The sequence below is a fragment of the Eptatretus burgeri genome, chromosome 4 (assembly GCF_056783735.1).
Source record: "Eptatretus burgeri isolate ZD-2024b chromosome 4, Ebu_testis_v1, whole genome shotgun sequence".
Taxonomy (NCBI): domain Eukaryota; kingdom Metazoa; phylum Chordata; class Myxini; order Myxiniformes; family Myxinidae; genus Eptatretus; species Eptatretus burgeri.
Genome location: NC_140964.1, coordinates 88,560,477 through 88,577,267, shown reverse-complemented (window position 1 = coordinate 88,577,267; position 16,791 = coordinate 88,560,477). Strand labels below are relative to the sequence as shown.

General features: G+C 44.3%; 1 long non-coding RNA gene across 3 annotated transcripts in view; it reads right to left on the bottom strand.

Annotated features, from left to right (window-relative positions):
* The window catches only part of LOC147028631 (uncharacterized), a 176,631-nt gene that overhangs the window by 135,901 nt on the left and 23,939 nt on the right, over positions 1-16,791 (bottom strand). The gene's annotated exons all lie outside the window — the stretch shown is intronic.

The window sequence follows — 16,791 nt, the reverse complement described above, 5'->3', positions numbered from 1 at the left end:
CCAACAAAGGGTTAACGCTTGAAACGTCAGCTTTTCCTTGTTTCCCACGACGGTTAGCATACCTCAATCAACATCCTTTGATTTCATCCATTGTTATACCTGCCCGCCAACACAGATCTGCACGAGCCTTCACCAGCAAGACTAATTTTTCATTATTCAAATGTAACACTGGGATGCCATTTGTAAAGAATTTTGTCTGCTTCTTCTTCAAGGATGCACAGAATCTGAAGCCTTGTTCAGGAGAAACACAAAGAAATACAAGGAAATTAGACAGAGGTGGAGGCCATTCAGCCAATCATGTCTGCACCACATCAACACCAGACCAATTTATCAACAACACCAGATCAAAATAAGACAAGAAGCGAATACTTCGATATCGCGCGGCTGGGGGCAGTAAAAGTCTCGGTTAAGAATGATGAAACAATTTTGCAGTTATAAAATTTAAATGTAGACACGGTGAATTAGCATGCATGATGGGAAGAGTTGTGACGTTGGACAAATTTCTATTTATAGCCCTCAGATCAAAAGGACGTACGTGGCCATAAGTGTGACAGAAGACGTGACAGAAGACACAGGACAGAATAGCCAATTATATAACAGCGCGATGTCGCTGCGCTGTAAAAATGCAAAACGTTTTTATTTTTATTTTTTAAATCAAGTGTTTTTTTGGAGTTTTTGTATATTTCTTTTTTCACTCAGGAGAGGGGGCATAGAACTGGGGGAAAAAAAACACCCATCAACCACAAAACACCCCTTGACGAGACCCCCACCAACAGCACTCGGTACACATGCACACAATAATCCATCAATGCACAAGCTACCTAAAAGTCCTGCCAAAATCCCGATACCCCTCTATCTCCATAACTTCCAGGTAACTATCTAATTCCAATTGAAACTTCTCTACTGTTTCTGCTCTCACTACCTTTACAGGGAGACCAATCCATGCATTAACTACTCTGAGTAAAGGACCCCTGCCTTACTACCATCTTTACTCTCCTCTTCTTTACTCTCAGGCTATGGCCCCTGGTCCTATCACTGTATACTCTGCTGAATAATTAATCTGCACTTATTTTATCTATACCTTTCATTGTCTTAAACATCTCTATCATATCTCCTCGTAACCGCCTCCTTTCTAGTGTACAGAGACATGACAGAAGTAAATAGACACCTTAAATTTATTAATTTCATCTGTATAAAGCGAGTTTTACCAAGTGATTTGTCCTAATATTCAACTATTTATTTGCAGAAACGAGTTCCTGGGTCGTGTATGACAATTAACTAAGTCTCAAACCCAGGGAGCACATGACCTTTGCGATTTTCAAAGAGGACAAATTGTTTGGCAATTGGAAGGTGGAGTCAGCCAGCATCAGATAGCTCAGAACCTTGGCATTCCGCTTTCTACGGTCAATCGGGTGATAGTGCAATTCACCAGCGAAGGCAAGAAATCCACAGCTTCTGGGCCCTCAGAAGAGTGTCTTTGAGCTGTCAAGCGGTCCAGTGAGAAAACTCCTTGTTGCAAGGCAGCAGATGTTGCAGCGGAGGTCTAGGTTAGCTAAAGAACTGCTGTGCAGTACCTTCATCAACTGGGCTACTATGGGAGGGCAGCTCAGAGAAAACCTCTTCTTCGACCAGCCAACATTCAAAGGACAAAGAAGTGGGCTGACGAGATGACCACCAGATCCTTGGAGTTTTGGAAAACTGTAATTTTTTCAGATGAGTCCCAATTTGCTCAATTTTCTGAAAGTGGACACGTATGAGTCTGGAGACTTCCCAGTCAAGAGTTCTCTTTGAACCGATTGCAGCCAACTGTCAAACACAGTGGTTTTTCAGTGATGGTGTGGGGAGCAATCTGGAGTGCTGGTCGGTCAGAGCTTGTGGAGTGTGTTGGCAACATCAACTCTACGATATACATTTCTATCCTTGAGGATGGACTTCTCGCCATCTTCTCCACTGGTCAGATGGTCAAAAACAACACTGTTCATGGAAGATGGAGCTCTATGCCACACTCTAAAAAATACCAAAAGAATGGCAGGACAGAAATGTATATAGACACATATAAATGTATATCGTATTGTATGTAGAAATGTATATAGACACATATAAATGTGTATCGTATTGTATGTAGAAATGTATATAGACACATATAAATGTATATCGTATTGAAAAAGAAATGTATATAGACACATAGAAATGTATATAGACACATAGAAATGTGTATAGTATTGAAATATCGTCTCATCTCAAGGATAGAAATGTATATCGTATTGTCAGGTCAGGCGAGATCAGATCTGTGACTTGCTACAGGTATCATGTAAACCTGTACTAACCTGTTCTATGGTCAGGTTGGCGGCGACTGAACCATCTCCCCCACCAGGTTTCCTGGTGAGGAGGGTGTTTGGATATGGACACCCAGCAGGATTAAAAGCAAAACCTGTCAAAGAGCGGAGGAGCTCCTTGTGAGCCAACGGCCATCCATATCTCGTGCCCAACTGTGTCTGCAGATGTCCTCCTGAAATTGGGTTACTTCTTATTCGGAGGTTGGTGGCAGGATTTGCACTCCGGCCATGGAAAAAGCCTTCATTCCGTAAAACATTCTCGAAGCAAAGAAAAATCTGAAAACCCACTCCGTGGGAGTACCTCCTGTGCAACTTCCCTTCGCAGGGCAGTTCACCGGATGATGGGATTGGGTTAAAGCCTTTGGGAACCCCAATCCTTGATGATAGGAGGGAACCATGGGGTAACATTCCCAGGTAAGATTGCGGGAAAGAGTGTCAGAGTGGTACTGAGGTGTCGTCCAACAGACGGCGGTCTCCTTTGGTTAACTTGAGGCAGTCCCTTCGGGTAGGTGCCTGGAATTGTCCCATTCCAAAGAGAGGATGGATCACCTGTCTCTGTTATCATCTGAGCTCAAGCGTTTGGACATCGGTGTTGCTGCACTCTCTGAGGTTCGGAGACCGGATTGCGGCGAGATCATGGCGGGTAGTTACACCTACTATTGGTCTGGTCGCTCTGCTGGTTACCACGCCCAAGGAATTGCTGTCGCTGTGTTCAATAAGGTGACTCCAATGATAATTGAGGTAACACCGGTCAATGAGCGTATTATAAGACCAAGGATTCACCACTTCTTGGGTGACATTTCCCTGGTCTGTGTATATGCTTCGACTGAGGCAAGTGATCTTACCGTGAAGGACGCATTCTATGTGGTTTATCAGTGCCGGAGTCTGTGGTTTATCAGTGCCTCAGGCGAGATACTCTTCGACCCTTGAGAGATTTCAATGCATAGACTGGAACTGATAGTGATGGTTATGAGACATGTGTTGGTCCCCATGGTTCTGGAACTGTCAACCAGAACAGCACCAAGTTCCTTAACTTTGCAAGAAGTCATGGACTTGGGGTGGCTCGTTCATAGTTTCAGCACCCACAGGCTCATGGCTGGACTTGGTATTCCAACAATGGGGGTGTGGCAAAGGAGATTGACCATGTGCTTGTTGATGGTTGCTGGAGGATGACGCAGAACTATAGGGTACACTGGAGTACTCAGTTCCTCAATAGTGACCACCGGCTTGTTGTAGCAACTCTGAAGTTGCAGCTTAAATCCAGGAAAATGGAAACATCCCAGCCTCAGCTGGATGTTGGCAAGCTCAAGGATGAGAGAGTAGCTGAGGAGTTTGCGAACAGGCTGAGTGGGGATTTGGGGGGTCTGGTTGCTTTGGGGAATCCTGAAGAGTTGTGAAGTGCCTTCAAGAGCACTGTCCTTGATATTGCCGGTGGATGTCTTGGAACTCACTGCAGGGTGAAGAAGAATTTTGTCTCTCAAGGGACACTGGATACTATTGACCACAGTCACTGCCCTCTGGAGGATTCTTGTTCTTCGTGGGTGTCACCAAAACTGACCAATCTGATGTCTGAACACAACTCTGGTACTGAGAGTGCTGTGAGATGTGGTGGTACCATCTCTGACTTATTTCCAGTTGTTACTGGAGTTCATCAGGGGTGTGTTCTGGCCCCCACACTTTTCAGCACTTGCCTGGACTGGATTTTAGGGAGGATGTCAGAGAGATCAAGCTGTGGTGCATCATTTGGGAATGTCAAGATATCTGACCTTGATTTATCCAGATGATGCAGTCATCTTTGCGGAGACTTGAGATATCCTTTTGGGGGCCCTCGAGGTGCTGAATGAGGAGTCGGAGCCGCTGGGGATCTGGGTTTCCTGGGTCAAAACCAAGATCCAGGCTTTCAATGACATCTTGGATGCTGCTGTCCTGTCTGTGCCTGTTTGTGGTGAGAGTGTTGAGGTAGTGGAGAGATTCACTTACCCTGGCAGTGATATTCATGTCTCCGCTGGCTGTGAGTCAGAGGTCAACAGACATCTGCGTCGGGCCTGGGAGTCATGGATTCACTGGATCATGGGGTGTGGCGCTGCCGGTACCTGTGCAGGAGGACGAAAGTCCGAGTCTTCAGGTCCTTGGTGCTTTCAGTCTTGCTCTATGGATGTGAGACATGGACTCTGGCCAAGGATCTGAGACGGAGACTTAATTCCTTTGGTACCAGGTCTCTTTGGAGAATCCTTGGCTATCGCTGGTCAGACTTTGTGTCCAATGAGCGGTTGCTGAGAGATACTCAAATGAGATTTGTTACCTGCATAGTCTGTGAGTGTCAGCTGTGGCTGGATGGACATGTGGCTCGTTTTACTGATGCTGATCCTGCCCACCAGATTCTCTCAGTGAGGGAGTCTCGTGAGTGGAGGAGGCCAATGGGCCGACCACGTGCCTCGTGGTTGCGGCAGGTTGACCATCATCTCAAGGAGATGGGGATGGGCCTGGCATCTGCCTGGGGGATGGCCAGACGGAGGCCCCTGGAGTACCAGCAGAAAGTGGACGCAGCAACGCGCTGCTCTGGCGCATGATCCCATGCCTGACCTGACAGAAATGGGATCACGCAACTTCCATGGCCAAATCAGTCTCCTGACATGAATCCCATTGAACACCTCTAGGTCATATTGGATCGAGCTGTGCAGAAAAAGTCCAGGCAACCAACATCACGGGCAGAATTCCTCACCCGTTTATGCAAATCCTGGGCAGAAATCCCACAAGAGAAAATTTTGGAATTCATTAGTTCCATGTCTGAAAGAGTAAAAGTATTGAAATCTGCAAATGGCAAGTCCACCAAATACTAGTGTATGTATTAAAAGTGATCAAATGTTCAATAAATAAATTCTTTTAAAATCATGGTGTCTATTTACTTCTGTCATGTCTCTGTATAAAGCCCTGTCTCCTTCTGCTGCTCCTCATAGCTAAATCTAGCTTGGCCCAGAATCAATCTAGTAGCCCTGTGCTGAACCCTCTCCATCTCCATGGCATCTATGTCCTTCTTGAGTTGTAGTGACCAAAACTGCACACAACATTCTAGATGTGGCCTCACAAAATTCCTGTACAATGTTAATACCACCTCTTTTGATATATAAATGATCCCCCTCCGAATACAACCTAAAACCCTATTTGCTTTACCAAAAGCTGCCTGGCATTGTGCTGCCTGCTTCCTCCTATATCTCGTACCACCCCCAAATCCTTCTCCTGTGTGACACACTCCAAAATTACCCATTCATCGTGTAATCACTATTTTCATTGTTATTTCCCATCCCCAACACCTTACTTACACTTGCTCAGGTTAAATTGCATCTGCCAATCTTTTGCCCAATCTATGCAAGTATCAACACTTTCCTGAATCTTCTCACCACCCACTCTGCTCTCCACCTTACCTCCAAACTTTGTGTCATCTGCGAATTTGGAAAGCTTACTCTTTACCCCACTATGCAAATAATTGATATAAATAATAAATCGTCATGGTCCGAGTACTAATCCCCAAGGTATCCCACTACTTACATCCTCCCAGCAAGATATCCTCCCACTCACAGGCGCTCTTTGCTTCCTATCACTAAGCCAGTTTGCAATCCAATTAGCTACCTGACCAGCCACTCCACAAGCCCTCACCTTGGTTAATTAACAACCTCCAATGTGGTACCTTATCAAATGCCTTCTTAAAATCGAGATATACTATGTCCACTGCCTTTCCCTCATCCATCCTATCAGACACTGATTCATAGAACTCTAAAATATTTGTTAGACAGGAACTACCTTTGGTAAACCCATGAAGACTACCCTTAATTATGAGTTTGTATTTATTTAAATGGTTCCTCAATTAGTCCCTCATTGATGTCTCCAACACCTTCCCCACAACTGAAGTCAAACTAACAGGACTATAGTTCCCCAATTCTTCTCTGGATCCTTTCTTAAATATTGGTGTTACATTTGCTACTCTCCAATCCTCAAGTACCCGTCCTGACTGCAATGATCGGGCGATTTAAAATATCCATTACCATCTCGCTCACCTGCTCAGTCACCTCCCTCAATACTCTCAGGTGCATATTACCTGGCCCCAAAGCCTTATCTACTCTTAGATTTCCTCGCTCTTCCTTTAAAAGGCTGTCTGTCTCCACACTCCCTCTTTAAAATTTGCCATTGTGAATTCTGACATAACGTACGATACGACACGGATGTAAACAGTGGACAAATTTGGAAAGGGTTCACAATAAGCTGGGATCACATGTACATGTATAAAATCAGAGTTGTGGAACACTTTGCGAGATACGGTACGTCACATGCTTTCAGGCTGAAATACACTTGAGTTTCTGGTTTACTAGAATCGTATCTCAGATGTTTTCATCCATAACATAAGGTTCTCCTTTATAAGATATACTTCCAAAGAATCTCAGAACATCCCAAGGGATAGCAAAAATGTGTATGAAATGAATAGGAAGGTGAATGTGTGGAGCTTATCTCAGTTTGAGAGTGATACCGTGTTAAAGAAAACTGGGAAATGCGAGTCGATGACGACACCATCACTTCGTTCGGAAAACTTGCCAGGGACGAAGTTGACTCCAGGGTCTAAATTCAAGATTGGTGAGAGTGTTATTAGAAATGTAAAATTGCCTGCCGAACTTCCTTAAAGTGACGTGCTAGTTAAAGCTGTACTAAACTGGTGTTGGCTTGGCATCATCTAACTAACCAGTCCGTCTCGATGAAAGATCGTTCTTGGCAAGTAGAGTTTTTACAGCGGCATGGATGGATGAAGTGCCCTGTTCCCAGTAATCTGGTAAGCCTGGTGTTGGCTTAGTGGTGAGGGTGGTTGGCTTGGGATCTTAGGGTCCCGAGTTTGAGCCCCGTTGGCTGCTGAATTAACACCAGGTGGGGTTGATTCAGCCTGTCATCCTTCCGAGGTCAGCAAAATCAATACCAGTGCACTGGTATAGGGGTACAGCATCAGCGGCATGGTCGCGCCCCAACAAAATGATTTTCGCTGACCTCGGAAGGATGCCTCAGAAGGATAACAGGCTGAATCAACCCTCCTGGTGTTATTTCAACAGCATGACAGGGGCTCAAACTAAAAACACCAAGATCTTAAGCTAGACACTTTAACCATCACCCACCAGGCTTCCACCCTTGATGATAAAACATTATTTGCTTCTGCTCACTTCTCCCTTCCTTCATTCACATATACATGGAGGCTTGTTTCTCTCAAAGTCAGCACATTCACTCTAGCATCAAGATATTCAAGAATAGTGCAACACCTCTCTCCATTTCATCTCTTTAGGAGCTTATAGAGTCTTCGACTCCTTTCTCTCCATCCTTGCAAGTTGACTTTCAAACCCATAAACCATGTCCCATTGGGTTCACACAGCTCTGCTTTTCTCCAGACTTTCAATGGCACATTACTCATTCTGGCTGTGATGTCCATGTTCATGTTGCCAACATAGTGTTACGGGTTCGGTGGGTAGAGGTCACGAGGGGAGTACTCGGACCCACTTCCCAGCCGTTGACCCTGAAGGTGACGAGCCGCAGTTAACTCAGCAGCACGAAGAGTTGCTAAGTAACCACAGGCACCATCGGAAACACTTAATATAACTTAGGTAGGGTCCAGTGTCCAAAACCCACTTTATCTTCCTGGCAAATTAATCACCCCAGATAAGGATTGTGCTTCCCAAAGCCATACTGCTGTCAATCAAGAATGGCCGAGCAATAGCATAAGTGGGATGTTGGCTAATCTCTGACCATAACGAAATGGAGTGGCACAACTTCCTGTCACTATCACACACTATTGTCGAGCTAATGGAAAGAGATGATTGAGCAGTTTGGAAAGCAATTCATCAAGGAATTAGCAAAGGTATGCATATATAAGGTAAAACAGTGTCACAAGAGAAAATATCTTACCAATAAGCATGCAAGCCCTCATATTCAGTAATCTGATCACAACTCTCGACACACAGGCACCTAAAGCATTCAGGGAGGAGAGAAGAAAGCTTGATAGACAGAGAAGCAAAGTAGGTGGGGGTATGGTGTCGACCCTGGCCTCACCCTTGTGAGCTGGATGGCTCATGTGGTAACGACCCAGGTGTGTGATGCAGGTAAGTGAGAAGTGCAGGTAAGATGTGTGGTGTATTCGGTTGGGTGTAGTGCGAGTCCTGAAAGGAGTGTTGTGGAATCGGTTGACACTCCGCAAAACGAGGTGGAGTCAATGAGGTGTGTGCGATGAAGGTGCACATATGTAAGATGCATGTGTAAGAAGAGTTATCTCTGAGGAGAAGCTCTCTTGATTATTTTGATGGTCGAGAGTTTGTGGTTAGTTTTAAGAAAATCAGCATTGGAGGTATTGTCAGTGAGGAGGTGGTAACTATGCTTGGGAGCCTGCATCTCTGTGCCCATTCGGCTTCGTTCTCAGCACTTGGCGCTTTGCGCGGCCCACCTTGGACTCTCCACTCGATCACCACCTCCTCTCGATCGACTAACCAACTCTGAACTCTGAGGACTGCGTTTGCTGAACTTCTCAAATGAGCTCTCCAGAACTGAATTGACACTCAGAACTTTCCAGAACTGAACTCTCTCGGAGAACTTCGGAACCGAGTTCTCACACAAACTTAAATTCTCCTCTGAAGTGAACTTCTAAATTCTTTCATGAACTTATCTGACTCTGAACTGCTCTGACAGGCATCTTATCACCCACATTCCTGTTGCCTCTCACGTCCGCTTGCCATGAGCCAGCCACTCCGATTGGCTGACGCGCTGCGATTGTCATCGCGATTGGCTGCAGGAACGCTGTGGGCAGGGCTTCTGGTATCTTGGTGGCGTGGAAAGGACAGAGCGAGTGGAAAGGCCATACAGTGCATCCGACGCTCACATCAATGCCCACCCTTGCCTGCACCTACTGCGATTGAAGTGCTGCAGAAACGGATTTATGCAGAAATAAGTGTTTGTGGCTTGTGAAGTGAATATTGTGTGTGGTTTGAGTCTGTAAGAGTGTTTAGAAGCACTTGAGAATGGAGTTTGAGAAAGGTTTGAGTTCGGAGTTGGAGAATGAGGAAGAGAACAATGGGAATAATTCGAACTACATTCACAATGCATCTTTTCCATCCACCAATATGAGAGGGAGGGGTAATTTAGCTCAACAAAATTGCTCCAGATATAACTACACGAGGGAACACTTTTGTGTTGGATGTGTCTCTCCGGGGTCTTTCAAAACCGCAACAATAGCATTCAGAAATTAAACCCAGTTTACCACAGTACAGTGCTTTCAGAAAGTATTCACACCCCTCGACTTTTTCACATTTTGTTGTGTTGCAGCCTGGATTTAAAATGGATTAAATTAAAAAAAATTGGTCACCGATCCACACAAAATACCCCATAATGACAAAGTGAAAACATGTTTTTAGAAATTTTAGACAGAGAGATAGAGAGAAAGAGAGAAAGAGAGAAAGAGAGAAAGAGAGAAAGAGAGAAAGAGAGAAAGAGAGAAAGAGAGAAAGAGAGAAAGAGAGAAAGAGAGAAAGAGAGAAAGAGAGAAAGAGAGAGAGAGAGAAAAAGAACAGAGAGAGACAAAAGAGAGAGAGAGAGAGAGAGAGAGAGAGAGAGAGAGAGAGAGAGAGAGAGAGAGAGAGAGAGAGAGAGAGAGAGAGAGAGAGAGAGAGAGAGAGAGAGAGTCCCTCAAACCATCAGCCATGCCCTCTTCTGGACACACCATATTTCAAATCTGGCCTCCAAAGCTATATGCTGACTGGGCATATTCCATTGTGTCAAGTCCTTACTCTTCTCAATCTGAACTTTGCACAGCTGCAAAGTATTTATTTTTAGTTCAATGGAGTATTTATTTCTGCTTTGGACTACTTAACAATATCTGGTGCTGAATGCTGTGAAATCCAAAGCTCTCAACATTGCTGTAATCCCCCATAAAGAAACAAACAAAAAAAAAGCCTGTTGCTTTCAAACAAAAATAAGAGAAACAAAGAAACAAAAACAAAGAAAGCCTGTTCTCTCTCGTAAAAGATAGGGTGGTGGCCTCTTTCTTTTTTGCCTCTTTTACGGTCTTGCTCTCCTTGATATTTCAGCTATCCCCCACCCTCCTTTTGGCACACATGCAAATGTGGTGGTGAGCAGAGAGTGCTAATCATGCACAGTATGTGGATGAAGATAAAAGTAGAAAGAAAAGGGGAAAACCTAACATCCCTCAATGCATACTCCCTTTGTAACCCACTAGATGATTACACACAAGGGAGAACCCTACCAGGAACATGTAAAAATGAAATAACTGACTCGGGGAAATGCTCTATGTTGTGTGCCATTGCCTTGGGGTCTCGGTTCTGTAACAATGTTTTATTACAATTGAATTATATACAGTACTTAAACACTGCAGAAAAAAATTGCTTTTTTGGCACTTTCAAAAATCTCCAGTTTTGCAGTACGCAGACAAAATATTACGGCACTTTACATTATCTCGACCAATTAAATTTTCTGCTCACAGACCCCACCCATTTCCTTTATTCTCAAGACTGAATGGGGTAAGGTGTTCCATGAAAAAAGGTGCCTTCAAAAGAGATGTTCCATGAATTCTCAAGTATTGTATACAGGCACTCCTCACTTAACGACCTACCTGTTTAACGACCGCCCGGACTTACGACCAGCTCTCTGACCAGTCGGCAGCGCAGCGCGGCGCGGCGTCTCAGCGTCAAGCATCTCATCTCACATCACCCTTTTTTATTTTTATTTTTTTCTCTCAGTCTCAGTCTTGTTCCCACAGTCGGTCGCTATCCACTTCACTAGCATTCGCAATCTCCAAGACTACATATTTCATCTATTTCGTCTGAAACCGGACTTTTTTTGGAAGAAAATGCCCGAAAGGTCATACATGCACAAAGAAGCTAAAACAATGGCCGGTTTCAAGTCTTTTAAGGACAGGGTCACGTTGTTGCTGGGAGGAAATGTCGCTGGGTTCAAGTTAAAGCCTTTCCTCATCAATCGCTCCGAGAACCCACGTGCATTGAAGCAAGTTAGGAAGCACACGCTGCCCGTTTACTATCGTGCAAATAACAAGGCATGGATGACGCAAGCTTTATTTGAGGATTGGTTCATCAACTGCTTCATACCCTCGGTCAACCCTTCGTGAGGAAGTAACCCTTCGTGATTTTTGGAAATCGTACAACATTTTACACTGCATAAAGAACATTGAATCAGCTTGGGAGGGAGTGACAGAAAACTGTATGCAAGGCATATGGAAAAATGCCTGAAACGTTTCGTGGATAATTTCTAAGGGTTTGACAAAGACGAACATGTCGATGTCGTAAATAAAAAAAAAAATTGTGGAACTTGCTAACGTGCTTAATTTAGATGTTGAAGTGGAAGATATTGAAGAATTAGTGGAATAAGTCGAGGGAGAGCTAACGAACGAAGATTTAATAGAGTTGGAAGCGCAGCAGCACTTGGAAGAGGAAGACGAAGAGGAAAGAATGGAAGAAGTACAAAAGAAGTTCACTGTAAAGGGGTTAGCTTAGCTGGTATGTTCTCGAAAGTGAATGCGGCTATATAAGAACTATAGGGTATTTATTACCTGTATATGTATTACTGTATTTACAGTATGCAAACCTAAGTAATGTATATTAGAGCTGATTTCCTCGATTCTGTTTATTACAGTATACATTACACTACTGTATAAACATTTAAAAATAAATCCTCGCTTATCGACCAATTCGCTTCACGACCGAGTCGTAGGAACAGAACTCGGTTGTTAAGTGAGGAATGCCGGTATTATATATATATATATATATATATATATATATATATATATATATATATATATATATATATATATATATTTATTATATTATATTATATTGTCCTAAATTGCTTCGCCTTCAAATCAAAAGCTTCCAACTAACAAAGGTTCAATTGTTAGATAGAACCATTTGATTCTTAGGCAACGATAGGTTAAAGTCTAATTAAAACAATACAACTTTTCCCCATTTTACTTAACTCCAGTTTTATCGTGAACTTGTCTCCTCAACAAATACTATGCACAGTCATGCATAACAAACAATTTGTTTCATATCAAATCATACGCAAACAAGAATTAACATTGCCCTGACAAACACACTGCCAGAAAGCCAATTGTGAAGAATTTCTGACAGGTAAGGGAAATTTCAAAAGGAAATGGGATTGATGTCTAAAATAAACTCTGCAGATCTGAGTAAAATCACAAACTGGTCCAACACGTGGAACGTGTCTTTCAATCCTGACAAATCTCACACTCTCACTTTGTCTCTGAAATGACCGTTTGGAACCTCCCCCCCCCCCCGCCATCTACTTTCTCAACAATCCTCTGGAAGAAGTCCTTTCATTCAAGCTTCTGGGACTCACTATCTGCCATGATCTTTCCTGGGAAAGCCACATTTCAAACCTCGTCTCCAAAGCCAGTCACCGACTGGGAATCCTCCATCGTGCAAAGTCCTTCCTCAGCCCACCTGAGCTAACCACAAACAAAGTTTTCGTCCACAGCCTGATGGAGTATTGCTCTCCCCTCTGGGCTGGTGCTCCTGCCTCCCACCTTTCTCGGCTTCACGCTGTGGAAACCAAGGCATTTCGGATCATTGGTATCTCCCGCGATGAGGCTGAGTCTTTGGGTGTCTCACTCTCTCACCGCAGGCAGGTCGGTGGTCTTTCTGTCTTCTACAGTCTCCTCTCCAGTCTCCCCCCCTGCTCTCTCTGTGATTTGTCCCCACCATATTTCCGCAGGGTGCTCAAGGTCCGCCAACGACCCCCTTCTGGTAAAACTACCAAAATCACGAATCACTGCTCACCTTCACTCTTTCATTCCTCTTTTTCCCCACCTTTGGAACAAACTCCCTCACTCTGTTCAATCCCATTTTTCCCCCTCCAAGCTTTCAAAACAGCTGTTCACCACCACCTCTTATCATCCCCATCCAAATCCTCGATCTTTTCTACCCCGTTAATCCACCCCAAACCCACCTCCTTCAAATTCCCTGCTTTCCTTCCTGGAAGTCCCTGTAATGTCCATCTTGTATACCTCATATCCCCCACCCCATCCCTCTTCCTTCCACAGATCTCCTCATGTCTCTGTTCCCCACTGTTTTGTCCTTCCCACTCCCACCGCTCTTGTCTCATGCCCCCCTTGCTGTGTGTGTTTGTGTTGGCTCTCATACAAGCCTCGACAAGGTATACAAAATTTTTTTTTTTAAACCGCACCAATTTTTTGATTGAAGTGCATAATCCAACATTCCAGTAGATTTACACATGGAATCGTATTCTTTCATATGCAGTACGAATCTGCGGGATAGCATCATTGGCTGAGGGCACGGCTGTGCCACTGATGCAACACCCTCTGTCGGTAAGGGGAGGAATTTGGAATGTATTTAAGGTGTGGCGATAGCTCGCCAACTCTTCACAAAAGGACACTAAGGGGTCTTTAACCTTCACCAACTAATGCCTGCAGACAGGAAAGCCAGTTTCACGTCAATCCAAGGGACAGCACACACCTTGATGAATCACCCTGCCTGTGAAACACTGGGATGACAGTTTCTAGCTGGGCCAAGATTCAAACCCAGGCTAGACAGCTTAGAAGTGAGTGTGTGTACCTTTAGGCCATCCTATCAGCCCTGCACATGGAATGAGAACTGCTTGTTCAGGCTGCATGTGGTTGAGAAGAGCACACTGTTTATTTTTTTTACACTGGGTGCTGCTTTGCCAAGGACAGTTGCTTATGATCCTTGAAGTAATCCTGCCTTTCAAAAATGAGGTCACACAGGGAATGGTCTAGCCAGCTCGAGATTCAGTGTGACAAGGTTCACATCAAGATCTTCAAGCAGGAGTTTGGCCAGCTGTCTGAAATGATAAATATAACTGAAATTACACGTGGTGGATCACTTTCAGTATGAAATGCAAGCAGCCATGTGTGTCTGTCGGTTCCAGTTGAGATAACAGGCTTTTCCAGTTGTTGTCAGGTTATGGACTTCATGTTGAGTGGCATTTGGTTATCGGTGAAGGAATTTATTGGTTTGTCATTGAAATCACGATTTTCGTCCAATGATTGGTTCACAAACTCAATTTCACTTTAATAAAGTTGCACAAGTGATGGCTCTATTGTTGATCATTTTAGCTACATTTATTTACATTATCATACAACCTTAGTTTATAGCTTCATTATAATTATGTTCTTGGTTATCCATTATAATTGCTATTTTTAAACGTACTGCATCGCTAAAATATATGTCAACAAATTACATTCCTATGCTAATCAAGGCCGAAACCGGTAGGCCTCTGAAAGGTGACGGTCATGTCCAAGGGCAGGTTGCTCTGGCAATCAATATCCCACCAAAGCTTTAAAGCCCTTTTCATCCCAATGGATTGTAAAAATCTCAGTTCCCCAGCACTGCATCATGCCATTGTATAGCAGAGCCTTTCCTGACCGAGGGAAATAGAGCCTTCTTCACTGGAAATGATACAACATCCATCCCATCCAAAGCATGGTGTTTCATTTGTTGTGGGCTTCGAATTAGATGTGTTTTTCAACGTTCTTTAGAGTCAGTTGCTGAAGGTCTTAGTGTTCCATCGCATGTCTGAAATTATTTTGAACATCATCCATCCGTCATCACATCACATTCATTACTTTCTTTATCAAACAATATCCACCTGTGGATGCATCAAATGTATATTTGCAAAATAATGTTATTTTCCATGGTGTGGGACACTTACCACATGTCGGTGCAACTCTGGATGTTGCAAGGTGCCATCTTAATATTCCAATCCGATGCGACTGTGTTGCAGAATGTTGGTTCTGCCAAAGCAGTTTCTAGACCAGGGTCATGCTGGGCAGTTTGCCATCTCTCTCCCAGTCGTAGTTAGGTCAGCAATTTGGAATTTCGCCGTGGTACCGGCGATAACTCACCTACTCTTCGTGAAGGACATCGTGGGATCTTTAACGTCCACCAACAAACGTCGGCAGATTGGATACCCAGTTTAACGTCCATCCGATGGACAACATACATATGGAAGAATCACCCTGCCCGTGAAATACTGGGATGACAGTTTATAGTTGGGTCGGGATTCAAACCCAAGCGAGACGACTTGGAGGTGAGTTTGCATACCTGTAAGGCCATCCTGTCAGCCCATCTTAATAGTACATGCACAAAATGGCAAATTTTACCCCATCATTAACCCCACAGATTCTCCTTCACCCCTTCCTCTTATTCTTTCCAACCTATTTCCTCATTTCTTTCTCTTCATTCCCTGTCCTTGCTTTTCTGCCCCCCCCCTTCAATTCACCCTCTGTTTTCGGCTTCTCCATTCTAACCCACCTCCCCCACCGCCCTCCCCCCCCCACTTCCCCCAACCACCAAGCCCTTGTGCAAGTATTCTGTAGATACAAGACCCCAACTATACTCTGTCATGGCACGACTTGTTGATGGTAGTGGTAATGTTATGATCTCCTACAAAACAAATATCTAATGTCACTCATCCTTCCTTACATCACCTGTACAAATGCCAAAATCGGAAGAAACCTCATTACCCCAGTCCCGTCAGAAAAGTCCGAAATGGGAGAATCATCAGCATGACCAATTCAGTGCAAAGACTGACTTAAAACAAGGCGCAGGCCATTGTCCACAGTATGTCATTATAACACAGGCACAGTTACCTTACAAAGCCGATGGCTTGCAAAGCGTGCCGACGAATTGCCAAGAGCCTCCAGTCAAGGCCTCGTCCATCCCCACACACTAGAGAGGCGCTTATAGCCAGTATGGGGTCCTTTCTGGGTGCTTTTCAATGTCTCCTTGGAGCACAAGTGGCTGCAGCGAAATTCAGACGTGGCTGCAAGCCAAGCCGACAGCTGAGGGCCTGAGGCCTAAAGAGGATTACACCGTTCTGCCTTATCCTCTCTCCTTTGCAATATCTTGGCGCGATAATCTGCCATGCGCTAATGACCAGGGGCTGGCAGTCTTTGTGCACGCTCAGCTGACCTATTAATTAGTCCAACCTCCTTGTTCATTTGGTTGAAAGCGACACCTTATTCCCCATTGCCCAAATGTGTAATCCTAGTTGAGAAAGCAGGCCAGGATCGAAAAGTCTATCAGGCCCGATATTTCTCTCCCACTGTCTGTGGATCCCACCCATTTTAATCTCAGCTTTGTCAAACTTTCTACCACAGTTCCATCCATCAGTATCCGCGTGGCAAGGACGAAACGATACGAGGATACCCAAAATGGAGGATTAAGTTGCATCCAAGAATGGACGTAAATTTGAAATGAGTGGCAGGCTTTTCAATAGCCAAACGCTACTGATAGCTTGCTAAGATACAAGTATTGTGCTTATCGGCATGATAACAGAAGAAATAAAAGAAGAGGAAAGGAAATGGAAGGACAGCGATAACGTGCTCCGAAATCAGTTGCGATTGTGAGTG